This window comes from Macaca fascicularis, chromosome X (genome assembly GCF_037993035.2).
Source record: "Macaca fascicularis isolate 582-1 chromosome X, T2T-MFA8v1.1".
Classification (NCBI taxonomy): Eukaryota; Metazoa; Chordata; class Mammalia; order Primates; family Cercopithecidae; genus Macaca; species Macaca fascicularis.
Window position 1 is genome coordinate 88,552,127 of NC_088395.1, and position 9,021 is coordinate 88,561,147.

General features: G+C 33.9%; 1 non-coding gene across 1 annotated transcript; it reads right to left on the reverse strand.

Moving 5' to 3' along the window:
• Positions 1–4,357: 4,357 nt before the first annotated feature.
• Positions 4,358–4,462, reverse strand: LOC123571453 (U6 spliceosomal RNA). The gene has a single exon (XR_006695616.1). It is a non-coding gene; the product is annotated as a U6 spliceosomal RNA (small nuclear RNA).
• Between the last annotated feature and the right edge of the window lie 4,559 nt (positions 4,463–9,021).

Below are 9,021 nucleotides of genomic sequence, written 5' to 3' on the forward strand. Positions count from 1 at the left end.
TATGCAGGAGCGTTCCCACCTGCATCAGGTCTGTGCCCCTCTGGTATGGAGCTCCCAGGGGAAGGAACAGGCAGCCACATTTTCTGTTCTGCAGCCTCCACTGGTAACACCTCCATGTGTGGGAGGGACCAGACAAATAATGTTTTGGATGGAACCCCAGAAAACTACAGAAGCCCTACTGAAGACGGGCCTGACTGATTAAAAAAAAAAAAAAAAAAGCAGAAAACAACAAACAAAAGACCCCACAAAACGCCATCCAAAGGTCAGCAGCCTCAAAGATCAAAGGTATATAAGTTCAAATACTCTTTCCCTGAGCTAAAGGAGTATGTTCTAACCCAACACAAAGAAGCTCAAAACCATGATGAAACATTACAGGAGCTATTAACCAGAATAACCAAATTATAGAGGAACCTAAATTACCTGATGGAGCTGAAAAACATAACATGAGAACTTCAGAATGCACCCACAAGTGTCAATAACCAGCCGAATAGACCAAGAGGAGAAAAGAATCTCAGAGTTTGAAGACTGTCTTGCTGAAATAAGACAGCCAGACAAGATTAGAAAAAAAAGAATAAAAAGCAATGAACAACACCTCTGAGGACTGTATAATTATGTAAAAAGGTTGCACCTATGACTGATTGGGGTATGTGAAAGAGACATGGGGAACAGAATCAGTTGGAAAACATAGTTCAGGATATCATCCGGAACTTCCCCCAAATAGGAAGACAAGGCCAACATTCAAATTCAATAAATCCAGAGAACCTTAGGAAGATACACCATTAGAAGATCAACCTCTCAGAATGGGTATTATTAAAAATAAAAAGATAAAAACACTGCTGGTGAGGTTGTGGAGAAAAAAGAACACTTACACACGGTGAGAATGCAAATTAGTTCAACAATTGTGGGTGATTGTGTGACGATTCCTCAAAGACCTAAAGACAGTAACACCATTTGATCCAGCAATCCCATTACTGAGTGTATACCAAAGGAATATAAATTGTTTATTATAGAGACACATGAACATGTTTGTTCATTGCAGCACTATTCACCAGAGTGAAGACATGGAATTAACCTAAATGCCCATCAGTGATAGAATGGATAAGGAAAAATGTGGTACATATACACCATGGAATACTATGCAGACATATAAAAGAATGAGATCATGTCCTTTTCAGGGACATGGATGGAGCTGGGGGCCATTATTCTTAGCAAACTTATTCAAGAACAGAAAAACAAATATTCAATGTTCTCACTTAAAAGTGGGAGGTAAATGGTAAGAATGAATGGACACATAGGAGGGAACAGTGCATATTGGTGCCTGCTGGAGGGCGGAGGTTGGAGGAGGGAGCAGATCAGGAAGAATAGCTAGTGGATTCTGGGCTTAATACCTGAACATAATTGATAATCTGTGCAGCAAGTCACAATGGCACATGTTTAGCTATGTAACCAGCCTGCACATCCTGCACATGTGTCCCTGAACTTAAAATAAACGTTGAAAATTTTAAAAATTAAATGTTTTTTTCTTAAATGTGTGGCACCATCCACCCCCCCCCATTCCTTTTTTCCTATTTTGATCATGTTATATGACTGCTCCCTCTTCACCTTCTATAATGATTTTAAGCTTCAGGAGGTCTCCCCAGAAACTGAGTGGATGCCAGCACCATGTTTTCTGTAAAGCCTACAGAATTGTAAGCCAATTAAACATCTTTTCCTTATACATTACCCAGTCTCAGATATTTCTTTATAGTAATGCAAGGATGGCCTATTACAGTAATGCTTTTGGTTTTTGCCCATTCAGTATGGTGTTGTGGGTTTGTCATAGATTACTCTTATTATTTTGAGTTATGTTCTTCCAATGCTTGGTTGAGGGCTTCTATCATCATAAAAGGATGTTGAATTTTCTCAAAAGCTTTTTCCACATCTATTGGGCTGATTATACGGATTTTGTTTTTAATTTTTTATGTGATGAATTACATTTATTGATTTACATATGTTGAACCAACCTTGCATCCCAGGAATGAAGCTGACTTGATCATACTGAATTACCTTTTTGATGTGTTTCTGGATTTGGTTTGCTATTATTTTGTTAAGGATTTTTGTGTCTGTGTTGTTTTTGTTTTTTGATAGTACTGATTAAATTTTAGAACTCAATATTGGTCTGTCCTGGGCTTCAATTTCTTACTGGTTCAGTCTTTGGAAGTTGTGTGTTTCCATGAATATGTCAATATCCTCTAGATTTTCTAGTTTATTTGTATAGAGGTGTTCATAACAGTTGCTGAGAATCTTTTTTATTTCTTTTGTATCCATTGTAAGGTCACCTTTGTCATTTCTGATTGTTCTTATTTGGATCTTCTCTTTTTTGTCTTTGTTAATGTAGCTAGTGTTCTATCAATATTTTTTATTGTTAAAAAAACAACTATTGGTTTTTTGATACTTTGTATTAATTTGAGGAAGGTCTCGATTTTATTTAGTTCTGCTCTGATGTTAATTATTTTATTTCTTTGGCTAGCTTTTGTCTTTTTGGTTCCTCTCGACATGATGTTATATCATTAATTTGAGATCTTTCTAACTATTTGAGGTAGACATTTAACACTCAAAACTTTTCTCTTAATACTACCTCAGCTGTATCTTAAACATTTTTTATAAGTTCTCTCCCTATTTTCATTAATTAAAATTAAAAAAAAATATTTGCCTTTATTTCAATGGTCACCCTGGAGTTATTCAGGAACCAGTTGTTTAATTTCCATTAATTTGTGTAATTTTGAGAGATCTTCTTGGTATTGATTTCTATGTTTATATCATTGTAGTCTCATAGTATGGCTGGTGTCATTTAGATTTTGTTGAATTTATAGAGTAGTGCTTTTAATTTGCTGAACATGTGGTCAGTCTTGGTGCAGGTACTGTTTGCAGATGAGATGATTGCATATTCTGTGGTTGATGCGTGGAGTATTCTGCAGATTTTTATTTGGTCTAATTGGTCATATGTAAAATTTAATTCCATAATTGTTTTGTTAATGTTCTTGCTTGATGTTACGTATAACCCTGTAAGTGTGGTGTTGAAGTCCCCCACTATTATTGTGTTTCCTTCGAAGTCTTTTTATAGGTCTAGAAATACTAGTTTTATAAAATAGTTGCTCTAGTGATGGATGTGTGTATATTTAGGATAGGTAAGTATTCTTGATGAATTGAACCCTTTATCAGCATGTAATGCTCATTTTTGTCTGTTTTCACTGTGGTTGGTTTAAAGTCTGCTTTATTTGTTATAAGAATAGCAACCCTGGCTCTTTTTTATTTTCCATTTGCATAATAAATCTTTCTCCAACCCTTTACTTTGAGCCCATTTGTGTCTTTCCATGTGACCATGTGAGACAGGTCTTTAGGAGACAGCAGAGAGGTTTATTTATTTATTTATTTATTTTTATTCCAACTTGCCACTCTGTGCCTTTTAAGTGAGGTGTTTAGGCCATTTACATTCAAGGTTAATATTGACTTGAGAGGTTTTGCTCTTACTATGAAGCTGTTATTTGGATGGTTTGTAGTTTCTATATTGTGGTTGATTTATATGGTGAGTGGATTATGTACTTAAGTGTGTTTTTCCGATAGCAGGTCTTGTTCTTTTATTTCAGTTTTTAGAACTCCGTTAAGGATCTGTTGTAAGGCTGGCCTAGTGGTAACAAATTTTCTTAGTGCTTGCTTGCCTGGAAAATGTGTCTCTTTTCCTTATGAAACTTAGCTTAGTGGGATATGAAATTTTTGGTTGGAGTTTCTTTCCTTTAAGAATGCTCTAAATAGGCCACCAATTTCTCCTGGCTTTTAAGGTTTCTTCTGAATGATCTGCTGTTAGCCTGGTGGTGTTTGGATGTAATCTGAATTTTTGTCTAGTTACCTTTCCATTTTTTATTCAGCATTGATCTTGGTCAATCCATTTACTATATGTCTTGCTGCTGTTTCATATAATATCTAACAGATGTTCTCTAGATTTGTTGCATCTTGCTGTAAATCTCTGTAGTAAAATTAAGGAAATTTTCTTGAAGTACACCCTCAAGTATGTTTTCCAATCTCTTTACTTTCACTTTCTCTTTTTCAGGGATCTCATTAATTTGTGGGTGTGGTCATTTATATAATCTCATATTTCTCAAAGACTTTGTTTATTTATAAAAACATATTTTGTTTATTTTTTTGTATACTGAATTAACTCAAAAGACCAGAGTTAAAACTCAGATGTTTTTCTTCTGGTTTGTGTAGTCTATTGATAAAGATTTCAATTGAACTTTTTAATTTTTTAAATTAGTTTTTTAATTACAGAAACTCCAAATGATTACTTTTTAGGCTGTTTATCTCTTTCTCTCTTTCCTGGAAAAATATGAAATGCTTCACAAATTTGCATGTCATCCATGCACAGAAGCCATGCTAATCTTTGTATTGTTTTAATGTTTTGTATATATGCTGCCAAAGTGGGCATAGAATTTTAAATTTAGAATTAAATATTCTATAGGAAACTTTGTCCTGTCCCTAGATATAACCATCCAAGGCTGCAAATGCATTTTCACATTTTGAGTACTTCTGTGTGAGTGGCTAATCTTTAATCATGAATTTCTCTTTAATCAGAAATGCCTTTAATATTGTAGAATGTAATAGTGACATGACTCATCTTAGGCAATGAAAATTATTTGAAATAAAAAGTAATGTTACACAGTATTAATACTAGTTGGTAAAATATGAAAGTTCATTATCAATGAAATTCATGTGTTAAGGTTTCAGGAATAATTAAATTTTGTAATGAGATTCTGGTTATTTTAATGAAAGAATATTCCAGATCCCAAAATTAACTTGATATTAATATCATAAACAGGTTTGTGTGTGAAATTATATTCCTAGAAAAAAATGATTATTTATGAGTCAAAAGCAAGTAGTATAACTGAAATTTGAAATAGCATTTTCTTAAACTTACTCTTATTTAATCTTGATGGCATAATTATGAATAAAATATTTGTAAGATTAATATTTCTAAAAAATATTCCGAGTAAAATATGTCTTTTTTCAATACACACTTGTTTGGAAAATTAGGAAAGGCATATGAATTAGATAATTATCAATAATTTCATTGCATAAAGAAGACTTCTGTTCAAACAACGAGTAGTCTAGATTAATTAATGCCTTCACATATTTTCCACCTCTTTTAATTAGTATCACTGGGCAGCAGCTCCTCTTCATCAAAGTATGTATTTGTTTTAATCATCTACTAGAACCACCTGAGATGTCCATTTTTGAAATAATTTCAAACTTAAAACAAAGCCATATGAACAGTACAAAAAGTATATATCTTCTTTACTCAGACTCCCCAATTGTCAATGATTTATGATATGGGTGCTCTCTCTCTTTCTCTCTCTCTCTGTCAATAAATAACTATATGGTTAGATAAAAATGTTGCATTATTCTTTTTCTGAATAAGTTAAGAATATAGTGTAAGTCTGATGCTGCAAACTTATTACAGTATACATTTGCCCAAAGTAATGACTTTTTTCACCATACCACCATTGCAACCTCCAAATTAGTAAACATTGCCATTTATTTTACAGATTCCATTCAAATTTTGCTAATGGTCTCAATAATTCCTATTTTATATTTTTGGTCAAGGATCTAATCCAGGATTAAATGTTGTATTCAATTATCACATCTCTTTACTGCCCTTTAATTTGGAACAGTTTTTCTGTCTTACCCTCTATTTCATGACTGTGCCAATTTTAATGAATAGTAGCATTTTATTCTGTGGGAAGGAAGGCTCATATTGTTTGGTGTTTTTCATGGCTAGGCTCAGGATATGAAAATTTGGCAAATATACCGCTAATGCAATGCTGCTTTTTTCACAGTGACTCACATCTAAAGACACCAAAATTGGCCGAATATTAATATCTTACATAACAATAGTACATTTGTCAAAATGAAAAAAAATTGACATTGGTTAATTTTTACACTGCTATTCTCATATTTACTTTCTCCTCCTTCTCCACTTCCTCTTGCTCCCTTTCTTTTTCTTCCTTTCCTTCTTCTTCCTCCTACTGCCCTTCTTCTTCCTGCTTATCCTCCTTCTTTCCGTCTTTCTCCTCCTACTACTTCTTATTTTTTCTTCTTCTCAACTCTCCATAAATGTAATAAACTTTCTCAGCCATGGAGTCATGTAAAAAAACACATAGAAGAATATACAACAACAGCAGTAGGTTAGTGTAGAATAACATAGAAAAATGAGATGTGTTGATTCTGGATATCAGCCCTTTGACAGATGGATAAATTGCAAAATTTTCTCCCATTCAGTAGGTTGTCTGCTCACTCTGATGATAGTCTCTTTTGCTGTGTAGAAGCTCTTTGGTTTAATTAGATTCCATTTGTCAATTTTGCTTTTCTTGCCATTTCTTGTGGTGTTTTAGTCCTGAAGTCTTTGCCCATGCCTATGTCCTGAATGGTATTGCTTAGGTTTTCTTCTAGGGTTTTTAGGGTTTTACATGTCACGTTTAAGTCTTTAATCCATCTTGAGTTAATTTTTGTCTATTAGCTGTAAGGAAGGGGTCCAGTTTCAGTTTTCTGCATATGGCTAGCCAGTTTTCCTAACACCATTTATTAAATAGGGAATCCCTTTCCCATTGCTTGTTTTTGTCAGGTTTGTCAAAGATCAGATGGTTGTAGATGCATAGCATTATTTCTGAGGCCTCTGTTCTGCTCCATTGGTCTATATATTTGTTTTGGTACCAGTACCATGCTGTTTTGGTTACTGTAGCCTTGTATAATTTGAAGTCAGGTAGCATGATGCCTCCAGTTTTGTTGTTTTTGCTTAGGATGGTCTTGGCTATATGGGCTCTTTTTTGGTTGCATATGAAATTTAAAGTAGTTTTTTTGTAATTCTGTGAAGAGTGTCAGTGGTAGCTTGATGGGGATAGCATTGAATCTATACATTACTTCGGGCAGTATGGCCATTTTCATGATATTGATTCTTTCTATCCATGAGCATGGAATATTTTACCATTTGTTTGTGTCCTCTCTTATTTCCTTGAACAGTGGTTTGTAGTTTTCCTTGAAGAGGTCCTTCACATCCCTTGTAAGTTGTATTCCTAGGTATTTTATTCTCTTAGTAGAAATCGTGAATGGGAGTTCACTCATGATTTGGCTCTCTGCTTGTCTATTATTGGTGTATAGGAATGTTTGTGATTTTTGCACTTTCGTTTTGTATCCTGAGACGTTGATGAAGTTGCTTATCAATTTACGGAAGTTTTAGGCTGAGACAATGGGGTTTTCTAAATATATAATCATGTAGTCTACAAACAGAGACAAGTTGACTTCCTCTTTTCCTATTTGAATGCCCTTTATTTTTTTTTCTCTTGTCTGATTGCTCTGGCCAGAACTTCCAATTCTATGTTGAATAGATGTGGTGAGAGAGGGCATCCTTGTCTTGTGCCAGTTTTCAAAGGGAACACTTCCAGCTTTTGCCCATTCAGTATGATATTGGCTGTGGGTTTGTCATAAACAGCTCTTATTATTGTGAGATACATTCCATCAATATTTAGTTTATTGGGAGTTTTTAGCCTGAGGAGGTGTTGAATTTTATCAAAGTTCTTTTCTGTATCTAGTGAGATAATCAAGTGGTTTTTGCCATTGCTTCTGTCTATGTGATGGATTACGTTTATTGATTTGTATATGTTGAACAAGTCTTGCATCTCAGGGAGGAAGTAGACGTGATCGTGGTGGATAAGTTTTTTATTTGTTGCTGGATTTGATTTGCTAAAATTTTATTCAGGATTTTCACATTGATTTTCATCAGGAATATTGACCTGAAATTTTCTTTTTTTGTTGTGTCTCTGCCAAATTTTGGTATCAGGATGATGCTGACTTCATAAAATGAGTTAGGGAAGAGTTCCTCTTTTTCTATTGTTTGGCATAGTTTCAGAAGGAATGGTACCAGCTCCTCTTTGTACCACTGATAGGATTTGTTTGTGAATCCGTCTGGTCCTGGGCTTTTTTGGTTAGTACACTATTAATTGCTGCCTCAATTTCTGAACTTGTTATTGGTCTATTCAGAGATTAGACTTCTTCCTGGTTTAGTCTTGGGAGGGTGTATGTATCCAGGAATTTATCCATTTCTTCTAGATTTTCTAGTTTCTTTATGTAGAGGGGTTTATAGTATTCTCTGATGGTAGTTTGTACGTCTGTGGAATCAGTGAGCATTTTTTATACATTTGTTGGTTGTTTGTATATCGTCTTCTGAGAATTGTCTATTCATGTTATTTGCCCACCTTTTGATGGGATTTGCTTTTTTCTTGATTATTTGTTTGAACTCCTTGTAGAGTCTTGATATTAGTTATTCTTCAAATGCATAGTTTGCAAATATTTTCTCTCACTCTGTGGGTTGTCTGTTTATTGGTTATTTCTTTTTCTGTGCAGAAGATTTTTTAGTTTATTAGGTCCAATTTATTATTTTTGTTTTTGTTGAATTGATTTTTGAGTTCTTAGTCATAAATTCTCCGCCTAAGCCAGTGTTGTCTATGATTTCTTTCAGTAGTGTTTCATAAGTTTTTTTTTTTTTTAAAGATCTCTTTTATGTCTAATATAATTCAGCTGTCAATCCATCTCATACTGGACCTTTTCATGGTGGCAATTTATTTTTATTACTGATTCAATCTTGCCGTTTGTTGTTGGTCTGTTCAGGATTTCTAATTCTTATTTAACCTAGAAGTGTTGTATATTTTCAAGAATTTATCCATGTCCTCTAGATTTTCTAGTTTGCACATGTAAAGGTGTCCATATTAGGCTTGGGTGATCTTTTGTATTTCTGTGGTATCAGTTGCAACATCTCCAGTTTCATTTCTTATTGAGCTTATTTGGATCTTCTCTCTTATTTTACTTACTCTCTTGTCATTATAATTCTAATTAATATTTTATGTTAAAATTACTTATTATATCGTACTGTCTTTCATGACAAAAAGTTCTATCTTATAATTTAAATCTGTCAATTGTTTTATGAAGTCTGGATTT